The sequence below is a fragment of the Vicugna pacos genome, chromosome 10 (assembly GCF_048564905.1).
Source record: "Vicugna pacos chromosome 10, VicPac4, whole genome shotgun sequence".
NCBI lineage: Eukaryota > Metazoa > Chordata > Mammalia > Artiodactyla > Camelidae > Vicugna > Vicugna pacos.
The window spans coordinates 41381201-41399220 of NC_132996.1; the positions used below are offsets into that span (position 1 = coordinate 41381201).

Consider the following 18020-nt stretch of genomic DNA (forward strand, 5'->3'; position numbering starts at 1 on the left):
AAACCAGGGCGTGCTCGGGAGCCGGCACTTAAGCAACAATGAGAAACAGATTGTACTGTCAGGCTTCATTAAAGGTCATCATTAGTATTCCAATTTGAAGACAGTTGCTCCAGTTCAACCTTTTACCAATTCTTCCCTGGTGCATTGTGAAGTTTGGTTCAGCTGTGAAACGGAAAGATTCTCCCCGGGCTCCGTTGGGATGGGTAGCATTTGATGCCTGTCGCGCTGCAGCTTAAAGGGCAAATCCCTCGGCGAAGTGACGGTCCGAGACTCTATTTGAAAATCAAGTCATGTGCAGCTGCCTAGAATCCGGACCTTTCAAGGAATGGAACTTTCTAGGACTCAGCCCTAGCCATCAGGAACAGGGTGGCATTGTCATCCTCCCCAGGAGTCTATTTCAACTGTTCCCTTGCAAAAGAAAAGCTGAAAAAAAATTTTTAATGGAACCACGGCAAGTGACAACTAGGAATCACCATCGAAGTGGGAAATAGCTCTGGGCCCAAGGCTCCATGGAAGGTCAGGGAACTACCCTGCCTGGGAGGCCTCTAAATGCAACAACCCTCAGAGCCCAATCTCAGCTGGCTTCAGGGAGACAGTTTTCAGACTGCTCATTTCACAGAGGAGATGAAATTTGCATTTTCTCTCTCTGCAATCTGCCAATTTTAACAACTTTTCCTCTGCTGAAGCAATTTTTATTTTTAGGTGATTGTGTGCACAGGGGTAAAATTTTACATGCATTTCACCCTTTTTGTTGGTAAGCAGAGCAACAGTCTATAGTCTGCCTGTTTGGAGAATTAGGTCATCTCTGCAGGTGCTGCTCGTCACCTGGCTTCTCTGACTCATTCCTCTCAGGGCTTTTCTTATTGGATTGTTAGTCTTTGATCCCTTCCCTATGCTTGTCTCACTTTATTTGGTGCCGGTCTGTACTGTTCCTTTTGAGAACTAGAGTCTCTTTTGCACTGGATTCCAATCTCCAAATGAATGTGCCCCCCAGAATCAATCTCTATCCTTTCCTTCCTTTCTTGCTGCTTCTTTTCTCTCTGTCTCTGTGTCTGTCTCTCTCTCCCTCCCTCCATTCTTAACTCTTTCTTCTTTCAGGTTGGTAAACATCTAGAGCAATACAGCTAAAATAGGGAAATAAGTGGAAAACTCTGTGCCTCAACCACCCTTGTCAACATACACCTGATGTCCAGGGTGGTACAGATGACAAGGTCTCACTGGGGACGTTTTTAACAAAATCAGCCAGAAAACTAATTTTTAAGTAGTTGTGCTTGTAAATGAGCCCAATGAAGCCTAAATCTGCTTTGTTGCATTTGCTTCTGTTTCTGTCTGTGTGTTTTCTGAAACTCTATGTTATGTTATGTTTGTTTGAAGTTTAGATTAGCAGATACAAACTACTATGTATAAAATAAACAAGGTCTTAATGTATAGCACAAGGAACTACGTTCACTATCTTGTAATAACCTAAAATGAAGCTCTATATTTCGAATGGCCCATTGTTAACCATAGGATGAAGTCTTAACCTAATATTCGCAGACCCATCTGCTAAACTCTACTAGGACCTTCCAAGCTCTGCCCATGTCAGTGTTGCCTTGTGGTTTTCTCGGACTCTTTCTCCCCAAATAGAAGTGATAGCAGCTTCCTCTGTGCCCTGTAGCTCCAAAGTACATCCTGGATGATGGCGATTTGAACATGTCATTCTAGCTACCCGTCTATATGTCTGTGAGTACCCTGTGGGTGAGATGGATGGTTGTTGTTGTTTCTTTTGTTTTTTAATCCTGTATCCTTAGCACAGGCCTGGCACAGAAACAACATACAGTAAAGATTGACTCAAAGAAATACTCACCGCATGGCCCTTGGCCCTCAGTTCACATGTCCATCTTGTTCACTGCTGTATCCTCACACCTGCCATAGTGCCTGGGGATATAGTAAATGATCAAATGATAGATCAAATTGTTTTGGACTCCCTTCTTCATCTCACAAGACTCTTTTCTCCTGGAATGTAAAGGCAAGTATCATATTTTAAGTCCCTCTTCTCTGCCCTGTAGTGATATTGATAATAAATGGAAATCTCTGATATTTGCACTGCAATCTGTGGTTCACAGAACCTGGCCCTGTAACCTGTCCTGTTGGATCTATGTTTTCAATGCCTTTTAGAAGCAGTGGTGAAGAAAAATGATGCTGTTTGGTTAGACAGATCAATTAGTTGACAAATACTGGCTGCCTAAGAGCAGGTGCATAAATGTTTATTGAATGAACAAATTAATGAAGTATTTGCCTCATGATCTGAATACACAGCTCTGAGTTAGGGGTCCTGGAAAATATGTTTTTAAAAAGTATAAGATATAAATCTTTACAAAATAGGCTCACACAGCTCTCAGTCACCCTGTTTGTGTCCTGCCCTTCTGCCCAGTAGGGCCCTACTGCCTCCACCCACCTGGACATCCATGCTCTCTGTGGTTACAAGTCCTACCAGTCATGCAGAGAAGAGATCCAATAAGTCATTTCTACTTTAGTGTAAATTAGCACCACAAGCTCCCACCACAGGTTGAATTCTGCTTCTCAAGAGCCCAGGGTAGTGTCAAGCACTGAGTAGTTAGTCTATTAATGTGTAGAATATAATTGAAGTAGGAGTGGAGGCAGAGGACCCAAAGGAGAGTATCGTCAGTGGAAGGATTTGCAGTGGATATTAAGACAGCAGGGTCTGCTTTGTTCCCCTTAAACTCTAAACAGCTACCCTTCCTTCACCTAATCCAGGCAAGACCCCATGCTTTCTGCAGAACTGTATAAGATAAAATAAGTGCTCTTTGTTACAAACTGTTGCGTTTGGGGAGTGGTTTATCATGCAGCTTTATGGCAGTAATAGATGACTAACAAAGCATCACACAGGTGACTTGGGGCTTGTCTGCGAGGGGTAGGGAGGGTGGATGAAATGGGGGAAGCTGAGCAGGTGGCTCAGGACCGCACCTCACTTTTATCCACTTTACATATCAGGCTCTGAAGAAGGGCATTGGCAGCAAGAACATTTTCACACCAGTGTGCTGTTTGACTTCTAGTGAGTTTTCCAAATCGGAGTTTCAAGGATTCTCTGAAAACGCCCGAGTTTTGGTTTTAGGGCTCACTGGAAATAAATGTGAATCCGAGAAATAAATATCATAGGGAAGTCCAAACATCCCTACCTACTAGACCTTTCCTCAGCTGCAGAGGTTTTGCCTGCTCAAAACCTGCATGTCATATGAATGGGATGAATGAGAATTTGGAACTTCTTTTGGCTCCTTCTTGGAACTCACTGGTGATGTCTGACTGCCCATGCTATGCTCCCTTTGAGACCCAGGGAGGTGTTTTCCAGATGGCAGGCTCAGTTATTCCTGGAAAATGCTTTAGGGTCGAGGTCCCTGGAGTAGACATTTATCATTATTTGGCTACCCAGCATTTAGTCCCATTACTTCAAAATAAATAAATTTATTAAGACATAATTGATATAGAAAAAAACCTGCACGTGTTTAATAAATACAATTTGTCGAGTTTGGGCATATATATACACTCATGATACTATCAGCACGGACAAGGTAATTAGCATATCCTTCATCTTCAGAAATTTTCTTGTGTCCCCATTTTTGGTGGTAAGAATGCTTAATGGGAGATGTGTCCTCTTAATAATTTTTCAAGTGCACAATACCATGTTGTTAACTGTAGGCACTGTGCTACCCAGAAGGTCTCTAGAACTTATTCATCTGTCATAATTGAAACTTTATACCCATTGAACAACAACTCCCATTTCCAGTTCCTGGCAACCACCATTCTACTCTCTGTTTTTTGGTTAACCAGTCATATAAGTGGAATCCACTGGTATTTGTCTTTCTGAGACTGGCTTATTTCACTTAGCATAATGCCCTCCAAGTTTATCCATGTTGTCACAAATGATAGGGTTCCCTTCCTTTTTAAGGGTGAATAATATTCTATTGTATGTATATACCAATTTTCTTTATCAGTGCATCTGTTGATGGACATTTGGGTTGTTTGCATATCTTGGTTATTGAAAATAATGCTCCCTTGTACATGGGAAACCAGATACTTCTCTAAGATCCTGTTTCAGTTTTTTTGAACAAACACCCAGAAGTGAAATTGCAGGATGATATGGTGGTTCTATTTTTATTTTTTGGAGGAAACTCCATACTGCTTTCCACAGAAGCTGCACCATTTTACATTCCCACTAACAGTGTACAAGGCTTCCAATTTCTCTGCATCCTTGCCAGTACTTATTATCTTTTATTTTTTTGATAATAGACATCCGAACTGGGGTATGAGGGGATATCTTATTGTGGTTTTGATTTGCATTTCCTTCTTGATCAGTGATGCTGAGGACTTTTCCATGTACCTGGTGGTCATTCGTATGTCTTCTTTGGAGAAATGTCTATTTCCTTTGCCCGTGTTTTAATCAGGTCATTTATTTTCTTGCTGTTGAATTGTAGGTAGTCCCATGTATTATTTCCTCTCCGGACACTTCCCTTTTGTATGTAGTCTTGGTAGAAGGTAGTAGCTAGCTCTTACCCCAGAAGCCCAAAATGCCAGATTTCACCCTCCATCTCATATGCAAAAGAATAGACGTATGACTTCCCTTTGATCAGTGAGACACCTCATCTTCTGTGGGTATCTAATATCTATCTAACAAACTCCATTTTCTTTCTAATATAGACAGAGCCTGTTTTGTTGCTGCAATAAAAAAAACCCTAGTGATACTCCTTGCAAGTTCACTTTCCATCTGCCTCTCCCGCTTTAGATTGCCCTGTGAAGACAATGGTGTATGTGTCACATATCTGAAGGAAAGGATGCAAGCAAAAGAGACCTGAGTAAACATCACGTTTGTGGATTCTCAGACCTCAGTTTCTCTCTGAGTGCCTTTGGAATAAGAATAAATGGACTTGTGCTTTACCACGTACTTAGCTAAAGCCCTATAATCATTAAAGGCTGTGATTGGGAAATCTGGAATAGATCATGTCCTTTCAACCCTATCCTTACTGGATTCATGTTTCGCTGCCTTCCTGAAGTCTTTTCTGAAGATTGGGCCCACATTGATATTCATTATGTGGCTACCAGATACAGTGCTACAGACATTTAACTGAATTATTCTTAAATAGATTAATGTTTCAGTATTTTTCTTCTTTTTTCCAACTCTGCTGTGAGCTCCTCAAAGACAGAGACCACACTTTGACTCACATTCCCCTAAAAGATATTCAAAGAGTAATTACTAATCACTTTCTCACTGAATTAAATCAAAAAGATGGGTAATCTAAAAGTAGAATAAACTGTGGCTTATTCATCTATGTAGCTGAGTTCTAGTGGTTTCTGACACAGAGTTTGTCCTCTATAAGTTTTTGCTGCATGAATGAATGAATGAATGAATATCAGTTGCATCTTTCTATCACAATGCAACTCCACGCCCGGGACAGTGGAGAATGAGCTTTGTAGTAAAACACTGAAAAACAACAACACGTTAAAATGAGGTCTTGTCTTGTTTTCAAAGAATAATGCTTTGAAACTGACAGCAATCTGAACAGTTCCACTGGATGCTCTTGACATCAGTGTCACTAAACATGAGACGTTTATAACCCAACTTTCACATAACTTAACATCAATGTTTCTGCCTGGTTGTACAAAACAGAGCAAGAGCTACAACACATCCAGTGAAAGTTACAGCACAGTCAGACCACAGGCTAAGGCCCATATGGCAGAAAGATTTAAAAATTAAGGAATCTGGCCACTGCTGAAAACCAAGATTGAGATTCTTAATTTTATAATATGTACCATGTTTTAATAACATTAATCAGTATAAAATCTTCTGTGTTGCCTAAGTCATGAAAGTTTAAAAATCTGCCCTCAATTTGGTCTTTTGACATGACATGGTAGAGTAGAAAGTAATTGTTCTAGACCAGAACGCCTAATTCCTTTTCTGGCTCTAACACTTACCTGGTATGTACCATAGGCAGGTCACAAACCTACTGGAGACTTGTTTCCTTTCCTGTAAACTGGAGATGACACTAAAACTCACTCCACGGAGTCATTGTGAGTGTCCAATTATGCAATATGTGATGCAGAAGTACTTTACATATTAAGAATATCATGTTGGCTGATCTGTGTGGCAAGAACAGAAAATCAATTTTAAAGCTTAAATCTGGAAAGAAGGTGTTGGCTTTCATAACTGAAAAGCCCTGAGATGGATAAGACTCCAACAGTCTTTTCTCTACAGCCTCAAGATGGCTGTACACTGGGCTACATGCAGGCTTTCTTTTTCACATTCTAGGGGGAAAAAATGATGCTTCCCATATCCTTCAAACAAAAGTTCTAACTTTTACTGTGATTAGACGGCTCCTGAATAAGGACAGATCAAGATTATCCAAATTGGCCTAGAGGTATCAGGGCCATGCCTAAGACCAAAAGATGAAGTCAGTACCACCCAGAGTATATAGATGCTGGCCAATGAGTGATGTATTTCCAAAGAAAAATTAAGAATTGGGAAAAAAAGGAAATAAATGCTGAGTGGGCACAAGTCTCTCCATTGTATGACTGGCACAACTTTATATTCTGATGGATGTTAGTAGCATAGCTCAGTTTGGTATACATCTGTGCATTTAATCTCTTCTACAGTTTTGCTTTTAAGATATTTAAGTGTTTTTAAATCATAATATTTCCGTCCTTCCTTTTTGTTACCATCTCTCAAATTACTGAGTTTACTCCCGTGATGAGTCATATTACACATTTAATGTGTAATATATGGAAGAGCTTAGGAAACTGCAAAGCATTGTGCAGACGGCAGATACTTTTCCTTGCTACTTTGCTTGTCAAAATGGTCCTTTGACTTTGGGGATGCTGGCTAGCACGTTAGGCTCGTGTGATTCTCTGGATAATCAAGGTCCTTGGAAACTAGATTTATTCTTTAAATATAAGCCTTATAGTTCCTGGGGGAGAAAAATCCTCAGCCCAGCTCTTATTAGACAATCTAGCCTTAGGCTTTTCTGAAACAGGTGGCTCACTGGCTCTTAGTATAATTGTACTAGTCATTTTTGTCACAGTTTAATTTGTATGACGATTTACCGTTCACAGACTTCTTGAAAAGAGTCTAAGAGCAGTGAATGGATGTTGGAATTTTGTAGATTTGGGGCCTAAGGGTCAGACCCCTGAGTGAGTGGCATGTCTAGTTTAGACTGAAAACCATCATAAGCAAAGTTCCTAGTGGCGTATTTAAGATCTAGATCTGCCCTAAATCTTTATTTCTTTCTAAAATTCCTAAATATCATAAGGCTTAAGACAAAAGCCTGTAAAATCATCGCATGATTTTACATACCTGAGCTCATTTGATTCTCACAACCTCTTTTGAGATCGGTAAGGACTATTAGCTTTACTTTAGAGATGAGGAAACTGAAGCCCAGAAAGGGCAAAGGACTTGCCAGAGGTCAAATAGGAAGTGTCAAGTCCACATCTTTTGATTCCAAATTCAATGCTCTTTCTACAACAGCATGGAGTTACATTTGGAAATTTATGGGGATGACAACAAAAGTATCAGATTCCTTTTGGACCCTACGAAAGTAAGCACTTAGAATCAATTAGTAAGATAGGAATAGAATCTTCATCCTTGGGGAGTTTTACAAGTCAAAAGAATCTCCAGCTTAATCCAAACAGAGGCTACAGGAAGAGCTTAGTGACTTAAAGGCTCCTCCAACTCTTATGTTCTGGAATTCTGGAATCCATATTTCAAAGGCAGATCATCGTTCCAAGAGCTTTGATTACACTGTCAGGAATAACTTACCCATATTAAACCATCTGTTTCTGACAACTGGCATGCTTTACTAACAACTAAGCCTACTTTTGAGCCATGACTATGGAAGGAACTAATGTTCTCAGGCAGTCCATCTTGTCCAGGAAAAAGAGGCTAATACCAAACAAATGAATTCATTTGGCTCTGTAGGAAGTGTGTGATCCCCTCCCTGCAATTTCAACAGAAAAGGCCATCCAGTTTTAAAGTGAGAAATTTGGTTTGCAGATGAAGTCATTCTTGTGACCACTAACCATAGTTACTCATTGTTAACCATGCCACTTTTTTTTTTTAACCATGCCTCTCTGAGTAAGAGTAGATTTGATTTTAATCGCTAGTTTTCCTACAAAGAACATATTTTTGTTTTTTGTTGTATAGTCCTGTATATGTGTCCTTGCAATTCAGATTACACCAAGTATTTCATTACCAAAGCATAATTAATTTAAGATAGGAATTTTGATATCCATTTTTGTAGCATCTTAGAAGACTAAATGATGATTTTGTAATAAGCAGAGCTAATTAAAGAAAATGGTTTTGAAGTTACTGTACAAGATGATCAATCTTGTAATGTAGAGTCAATGTAATTTGGAGCTATTTTGAGGGGGTTAAGGTGGAGTTATTGTATGGGGGTTATTTTTTGTTGTATTAGCACAACAAAATTATTGCCAAAATTACAGTATCTTTGAATAAATACTCGCATTTTGGATGTTTTTTCTTAATAAGCATATGTAATTATTTTAACACAGCAAGTACATGCTTATTTTAAAATGTAATTACTATGTTTTCATTGAATTTCATTCATTTGCATATAGCTGGATTTGTACCAAAAAGAATATGAAGCAGAATGCTATCTCTTAATTTAAAAAAATTTTTTTTAATTTTTAAAATGGACTTTATTTTTATTTTATTTTATTTTTTAACATTTTTTATCGAGTTATAGTCATTTTACAATGTTGTGTCAAATTCCAGTGTAGAGCACAATTTTTCAGTTATACATGAACATATATATATTCATTGTCACATTTTTTTTCCTCTGTGAGCTACCATAAGATCTTGTACATATAAAAACGATGGTTAGATGCCACGAAGTAGGTGGCAATGCCCTAACCGCATGCATGTTGTCAGGCCCGGGGGCTTCTTCCATCCTTGTCAAGGGGAGTGCTAACCTTCTCTCCTTTCATACAACACTAAAAAAATTTTTTAAATACATATACATAATTTCAGATCAACAAAAGAAGCTTAAAATATTATCAGCTAACTTTACTCTCTTCTTTTGGGAGTAAACTTAAGTCTTTCCACTTTTCAGTTCCCAAACAAATTCTTGATTCATTCAAGTAGGTGGTAGAAATCTATCCGATCTGCTAGTAAATATTAGATTCTCACTCAATAATCTCTAGTGGACCAGGGAGCTTCCGGGACTCCTTCTAGTCCCAGGTGCCTTTTTCTTTAAACTCTCACCAGCCAGTACGTATTTGCTGAGGGATTTATCCACAGCACTGTGATTTACAATGATTGACGTTATAGCAGGATGACTGTTGAATGCCCAGGTGAATTCTTCTCACCAATTAAGGCGTGGCAGTCTTGTTGACTGGAAAATTAAGGACTGCCACCATCATCATGACTCTTGTTATTGAAGCAGGTATTGGATTTTTTTAAACATTTTTTATTGATTTATAATCATTTTACAATGTTGTGTCAATTCCAGTGTAGAGCACAATTTCTCAGTTATGCATGCACAGGTATCGGGATTGACAAGAAAAACTAGATTAGAAACCCTTGGCTTGCTGGGTTCTACTCAGAAACCTTTCTTTAATACCATCTTAACACAGAATAGGACATTTTCGTCTGCTGGGGCTCTGCAAGAACTCTAACTTCTATGTTTGAATGAGTTATTTTATACTGATCTTCAGAGTCATTAAGTAGCTTTTCAGCATGGGAATGAATGTGGCAGGGCTAAGCTAATTACACTTTTCACCCAGGATGAGGATGAAAGTGAACTGTCTGCTGTTGTAATCAGATAGTGCATTTCTTATCTGGGTCAGAAATAGTAAGTACTATGAAATAAAATTTGGCCATAATAATCATTAGTTATGCTGCAACTATTACATCCCCGGTGCTCCCGAATATCTACATATATAACCCTCCTCACAATCCTGTGTCCTGAGCCATTATTTATTTTTTTTTTCTGGAAAGCTTGTACCCTTTTACTAACTTTTCCCATTTGTCCCTCCTTCCAGTCCCTGACAGACACCATTTCACTTTCTGTTTCTATGAGTTTGACTTTTTTTCTTTCCTTAATGTCATGTTTAGATGCAAGTCGGTGTAAGATTTCAAGCAGTCGGTGCAGAGATATTTAGCACTGCACTGCCCTCTGGTGCTTTCAACCAAGTTTACAGCATCAAGGTGATGAACACCTCACCGCCTTCCTCCCACCACTTCTTCCCTCTTTCACATCCACAGTTGAGTTTGCCCGCTAGTTTTAAATTTAAATTGAGGTTTTAGAAGGCTCTTAGCAGATAATGGTGTCTTTGTCCACCCTGGAATCCTGAATGCTTCCTGCTTTGCACTCAAGATTTTCTCCCCTTCATTGCTCTCTCTTAACAGTAAATTGCATAAAAGTGGTAAAAAGACTGCAAAGCAGCCAGTTTCCAAGAGCTCAAACGTTTGAAAGGGAAACTGCAATATTTATTGAGCTGAGAAGTTGACTGTGTTCTGGTAAGTCATTTTTATAATTAGTCAATTATGAATTCCCAGTTATAAATAATTAATCAATGTAAACCAGAGCTCCTAAGAGGAAACACAATTGACAAATGGCCAAATTGATGAAAAACCCAACTCTAGGCTTCCTTAAAATGACTTTAAACAGAAAGAAGGAACTCTGAGAAATTCCTTAAAGTGACAAAAATGCCAACAGATGGAAACAGACTCCCCAGACTTAACTAAAATAACCAATCTTTGTAAAACCGGTAATCAGGAAAATTGTTTTCCTCAAACTATTACTTTGACCAAATTGTCCACTGAGCCAATTTAATTTCCACCAAACTACTTTCTTCCAAGTCATGTTTGGACAAATTATTTCAATTTACATTCGGCCAAACCCTACGTTATCCACACAAGCCAGTCAGTGTAAGGAATTCAGTCATCAAAATGAGATTTTTTAAAACCTCCTTTACCTAGAAATATATGAATTCAGTTTTGTCTTCCCTTATGTATCTTGCTTGATTTTTTTACTGTTTTCATTATCATGTAATTTGATCCTCACAAAAAGCTGGGAGATTATTTCTATTTTACACTTAAGGAGATGAAGTTTCAGTGATGCTAAAGGATTTGTCCAAGGTCACATGGCTCACAATTTGGCAAAGCTACAAAGAGACCCCAGATCTTTTAGGCTCTATGCTGGGGCCGATTCCATCACCACAGTGCCAAGAATGTAGAGCCTGCCTTGCCATCAGGGATGAAGCCTAGAATAGAGTTTCGGAACATTCACACTCAGTTTCAGTGTACTAACCAGGCACTCACAGAATCCTGCTGCGGAATCCGAGGGAAACGAGCTCATTTTAAGGGTAGAGTTGATATATCTATCAGTTAATGTGTGTGTGTGGGTGTGTGTGGGGCGGGGTGTTTACCCCCTACAAATTGACAGTGTGGAAGAAACAAGGATTTTTGACCAATGTGATCAAGTGTGTAGTGTTCTCAAGTAGTCTGCTCTCCAGTTGTCCAATGTGTTCAAGGAAAGCCAACCCACATTTGTTCATTCATTCATCTAGCAAATGATTATTTAGTGCCTATACTGTGTCAGGCACCACCCTAGGTGTTGAGGATATAACAGTGAGGAAAACAAAGTCCTGCCTTCATAGAATGGTCATTCTAGTAAGACAGTAAGTAGCATAGCACGGTAGGTGATTGCAGGATGAGTCTGATGGTTCTGATTATAGTGACCTTGACCAATACTCAAGGAAAGGAGAAGTCAGTGAGGGTCTGAGTGGTGTGGAAATGTATCCCTGTCACAGGGAGCCACAAATGTCTGAGGTCATACTTTTTAAATGTGTGTTATACCAGGGATATGCATATCATTTGGGGAGATATCAGTTTTATAATGAGTAAGACTAGAAATGGATTTAGATCTTGATTCTTCCATTTATTAGCTGTGTGATCTTAAATGTATCACCTAATGGTTTTTACTCTCAGTTTCCTCATCTGGTAATGGGAATATTAGTATCTATCTCATCCCTACCTCACAGAACTATCATGAAGATTAAAAGACAACTAAGATACAGAAAGCATTTAGCCCAGTAGCTGTCATAGATTGAGAAATTAATCAAAGAAAGGAGGATATAGCTCAGTGGTAGGGCACATGCTTAGCATGCATGAGGTCCTGGGTTCCATCCCCAGTACTTCTGTTAAAAATTTTTTTGAATAAAGCTAATTACCCCCCTCCACACACAAAAGTTTAACACACACACACACACACAAAGATATTAATCAATATAACTGCTGTATCAGTCAGGATGCTTTAAGTTGCAAATGACTGAAACAAAACAGAATTTATTGGCCAACATAATTATAGTCAAACAGTGCCTTAGGACTCAATCTCTCTATCTACGATTTTACCTGGACTCCTAAGGATGGGTAGTGTCTGAATAAGAATTAATAGACACCAAACTCTTAAATGTGACATGGTTCCAAGCACTCTGTGTGGATTATCTCATTTAATCGTCACAACACCCAACAAGGTAGGTAGTATAATCATCCCATTTTACAAACGAGGAAACTAGGGCACAGGGTGAGTAACAGCTAGAAAATGGCAGAAATGGAGATTGAACCCACTCTCTTACTCCAAAGCCTTTGTGCTGAACAATTGCACAGACTTCCTCTGAAGACATGAATAGGTGAAGAAAAGAAGAGTTTCAAATAAGAAAAAAATAAAGTGTTACGAAATTTTTGATTTCTGTTACTGATGAAGTCAATGAAAATTGTGGGTTCATTTAGCTTTGTACCAACAGCATCTAACTAGCAGACAGACAGACAGCAACTAATGTTTGACACGTGAATTAATTCATCATTAGTTTTCTCCTTAACCCTCTGCATTCTCCAGGAGTGCTTACTTATTTAAGCATTTTCATTTGTCAATTACCCAGCTCTTCCCAAAGTATCAGCCAGTAAACTTATGCACATAGTCATTTCATTTTTGAAAAATCAAGAGAACTCAGAGTAAGCATCCTGATATAAAAGGTCGGAGAGGATTTTCTGTCACTGAACGGTTCCCAGGAAAGCAATCATTTACACTTTCTCTGGCGCCCTCTTGTGGCAGAAACTAATCGAGAGTGCCGATGCTTCAGGGAGTTAAGAGAGGTGAAACGCTCTGAATGTACACCCACGGAACACACACACACACACAAACACACACATACTTACAGATTATACTTTTTCCCCCTCTCTCTGCATGTTACTCTAATCAGTGCCTGCGTCAGGAGTTGTAAAATATTATGTAAGCTGGGTTTCCTCAAGTTCCTCTAGGCTGTGATTTACCTCATCAGTTTGAATTTCCTCCCCCTCTTATTCCTAGAGACTTAACAAAAACCTCTGAAAAATGCCTTTGCGTGTTTTGGGGAAATATGTGTCACATGTGTTATCTGGCAAGACTGCTCTCACTGGTCTCTCTCTCTCTCTTCGTCCCCACACCCTCTCCTATCCTCAGGATCAAGGTTCTGATTTCCTTAAGAAGTTCCAGCTGCATGAAGTTCTCTCTGGGAGAGGGAAGTATATCCACTCTTCTTTCACTTTGCCTTTACTTAAAAGGCCCCGTAAAGCAGTTCTGCTTCTTCAACGTCTTGCAGAGGTTTTGTTTGCTCTCGAGTGACACAGGTCTTTTAGCTTTTCCCCCTACACCATGGGACTCTGATGTGCGACCTCTGGAAAGAAACAAGCTCAGGAGGTAAGTGCAAGTGCCAGATTCCACCTTGCCGTGAACCAGGTGTCCTGCTCTATCAGCTAGATAAACAGGCTCAGATAGTTCCGACTTGAGCTGGAACCTGCATTATATTTCCATGACATTGAAGAATCAGTGATAAAAGTATTAATAATAATGGCTGACTTTCATTTGATGCTTAGTAGGTACTAAATACATTGCTGAGTGCATTACAGGCAGAATCTTAATTTTCACAAGTCCCCTAGGAAGGACGTAATGTGATCATCTTCCCTTTACATATAAGAACACTGAGGGGTAGAGCGGTTACATGCTTCGAGAGACACTGTAGCTTTGAGAGAATCTGTTTGCTGCAGTTGTTTGAGCCAGAAGACGGCAGTTCCAATGCTGGCGCTACCACTTTCATATTGGGTGACTTTTGGTGAGCTGCTTAATCTCTCTGTGCCTCAGTTTCCTAATCTATAAGGATAATAATTCCTGCTTCAGCAGGATATTGTGAGTGTTGACTGTGTTAATGGTCCTTGGCATGTATTAAGTGCTATGTAAGTACTTTTACAAAAAGAAGTGAAGCCGGTGTTGCTTCAGGCTGTTAATGGTCTCCTAATGGATATTGTTAGGAAATAGATCCTAATAACACATTCCACTGGGGTGAATTTCTCCTTTGCGCGGCAGAATCATCTAAGGAGCTTTTAAAACTACTGATCCTGATTCAGCAGGTCTAGGGCAAAGACCAGGCATCTTTATCTTTCTAAACCTTCAGAAGATGTTAATATGTAGCCAGAACTGCCAGTCACCGCCAGAGGACTTAACAAGTCAACAAAGTGCTTTCCCATCATAAAATAATATTACTGTCATCTGTAAAATAGGAATGGTTGACAAGTTGACTTCTCACTCTCCTTCTAGGTCACGTAAAAGATGAAATCCATCCACACGAAAGTTTTTCTTGAGTACCAACTAAGTGTTAAAACTGCCCCAAGAGCTGGGGCTGTCGTCGTGAGAGAGGGGGGCTGCCTGACCTCCCAGTGTCCAGTCTTCCTGGGCTGAGGTATACTGTACTTACCTACTCAGACTTGCCCAAGGTCACACAGCTGTCAAGTGGCTGGTCAAGGTTCAAATCTACTTCTTTTTGATTTCAAAGTTCATGCTTTGCATCACATCAGGGTTCTGGCAGGAAAACATAGAGTGTTCAAATGGAGAATGGAAGATGATTTAACAAGAGAAGATTTACCCAGGCATGGAGTGTTAAAGAAAACCCAGCAAGGAATGCTGCTGGGTCCCAATTCTGGCAACAGCCCGGTGGCATTACCACACCTACATCTGAAGGGGTGTGGCTGGGAGAGAGTACCTGTAGCTGTGAGGGGACTGTCGAACAGGAGTTGTGCCCTTTGGTAGAGGACCAACCCGCAGCCACCCCACAGAGAGGGATGTAGAAGAAAGACCCTAATCTCACATTCTTTTCCTTTTTAGATCCAATCAGTGCTTTCTGTTGGCCAAATCCAACTAGAAACTAGACGATAACGGAGAATGGGTGATACAGTCTCCCTTAGAGGTCTGCTTTGGGGTCACAGAGAAGGGTGCAGAGGATTGAAAGTGGATCTGAAGGGGCAAAAGAAAAATGCCCAGTATCCTAGAGTTTCGCAGACTTTCTTCACTCAAATATTACCTTCATGAATTCATCATATCCCATGTGTACTCTACACTCCCCTGTGCTTACTATTTTTTTTAAATGCCCTCACTCTTACCTTACTAAACGAATTAATAGTAATAAGGACTGATAAGTGTATTAATAGTAATTAAGGTAATATGCAGCTACCTTAAGTAGAAGAAAACCATTAAAAGTACAATGAAAAGAAATCAAGTTTACTGAAATTTAAAAAATTAAAATTAAATAATATTACAAAATCATTATTTTATGAGGTCAGGTACATATTGGCCCCAACCTGCCTGTCCAGTGTGCTCTCCCCCACCCTTGCCCAATGCATTTATCCCTCCAGTTCAGCCATACTGGTGTTTTGGCCTCTTAAAACCAGCCATACTCCCACCCACCACAGTGCCTTTGCATAGGTTATTCCTTCAACATAGATCAGTGAGAGGACACACTCAAAAATGCTAGGGAACCTGAATAATACAACAATGACAGGCCCATCAACTAAAAACTAGAGGAGATAGGTTTTCCTGAAAATGAGTCTAGACTTGCATTGATATCACTAAATATTTTGTCATTGGTCTGGATATCCAGGTTCCTGGACTGGTATCAAAGTTTAATTCTATGATCTTAGATCACATATTTAACAGATATGTGACTTAGTTTCTCCATCTGTAAAAGAAAAAAAATTAGCACAGAAGCAGGAAATATGTAGGCACATATGCCAGCATCTCTCCACTCCCAAAACTCTCAAAAGGGAAAAAAATTACTGTCAAGAATATGATAGCTGTACTAAATCAGCTACTGAAATTGCTGAATACAGTTCATGGTTGTATTTGTTCTATGACGAGGGAATATTGCAAAATTTTCTTCCAAACACCCACCTCTACCAAATCCAAATGCTTTGTCCCCCACCAAATATCTTAGTCATGCTACATTTATTTATAGTTCTTCCCCCCCCCCAAAAAAACCAAAAAAAATCCAGCATACAGATTTATGAATAAATAGGATAATAAATGAGGAGGAAGTATGATCACTTTAGACACTGTTTAAATCCATTCTTCTTTCTTTTTTCAATAGTGACTTCTACTTTTTTGGAGGTGTACAACCTCCTCCTCTACTCTCAGACACATGGGAAGAGTTGGCCCATGTAAGTGTCATTCCTCTGGCTACAGTGATGGTCAGGAAGGTCAGAACTGAGGAGACACAGCTGGGGACTCCTGCTTACAATTGTGCCCTTTCTTACTGGACTTAAACTGGGAGGATGCACCGATATCTTGAGTAATCTCCTGTCCTATGTCCTGAAGAAAACAGGTCTGCACAATCTGTACAATCTAACCTCTTTCATTCTTTTTTTTTAATTGAAGTACAGTCAGTTACAATATACAATGGAATACTACTCAGCCATAAAAAAGAATAAAATAATGCCATTTGCAGCAACGTGGGTGGACCTAGAGATATCCATTCTAAGTGAAGTAAGCCAGAAAGAGAGAAAAATACCATATGGTATCATTCATACGTGGAATCTTAAAAAAAGAAAAAAGAGAACATGGACTCATCTACAAAACAGAAATAGACATGCAGACATAGCAAGGAATGTAACCTCTTTCTGACATCTAGTTGACATCAGCTAATTAGGAGGACCATCAGGAGATTAAGAAAGGCAGAAAAGGGAGGCTGGGCTATTATTCCCCCAACTCCTCCTCTTCTGCAGACTGGCTGTGTTCCTTTACTGAAGGTCACAGGTCCTGTAAGACAAGCCCTCTCTAAGTTTTGATAACTTATCTCCTCTCCCACTTTGCTCTTTGAAATATCACCCGTTTAGTACCCTTTCCTTAGATTACCCACTTTGAGTGCCAAATGTTTCTTATCTTTGACCCTGACTAAAACAGGGTAACAGGCTGGAGCTGCTCACAGCTTTTGAATCATCTTTTTTGGGTCTGAGAGTAAGACCAATGTGAAGGAGAGCAGAGCCAAGGGAGGTAGAAGGATTGAGTCCTGGCCCCAGTGGCTGACTGCCTGACTCCAGCCACCTGAAGCTGTTAAACGCACTGATTTTTTCCAGTTAGATGAGCCAGTATCTTTCCTTTCCCTCCCTCTCTTTCTTCCTTTCTTTCTCTCTCTTTCTCTTTCTTTTTTTCTTTCACCTAAAACATTCTGAGTTGGTGTTTCAATTGTTTGAAACAGAAAGTCTTAATTAAGGTGTAACTAAACATTTGGCTCCAAAGAGAAGACATGTGGATCTCTGATCCTAAAGACCTACATTTGACCTAAATACAGAACTATCTTCCAGTTCGTCTCCATGAGGCTGGATCCTACAGCAGATCTGATTTTCAGATTTCTCTGAGATTCTGTTTCCCTTACATAGTGCATGTATCCTTACACTATTCACTGCCTTTACTCAAGTTAGCATGAGTGAGTCTCTGTTCCTTGGAGTAAAGTGAACATAATAAAATAGTTCTCATTCACAGATAAGAAAATGGAGGAGGCCAAGATAAATGAAGAAACCTCGTCTAAGTGAGAGGTAATGTCTAATCTGGACTTGGCAGGCAGGCAGGGGATCGGGTATGGAAGATCACCCTGGCTCGACCATCTTAAGACTGAGCAGGGAAACCAGTTGTACTGGTGAGATAAGGTGA

The 18020-nt window shown here is 39.7% G+C and overlaps 1 non-coding gene across 1 annotated transcript; it reads right to left on the minus strand.

The window, feature by feature from the left end:
- Nucleotides 1–8872: 8872 nt before the first annotated feature.
- Nucleotides 8873–8998, minus strand: LOC116282135 (U6atac minor spliceosomal RNA). The gene has a single exon (XR_004191608.1). It is a non-coding gene; the product is annotated as a U6atac minor spliceosomal RNA (small nuclear RNA).
- Nucleotides 8999–18020: the final 9022 nt, after the last annotated feature.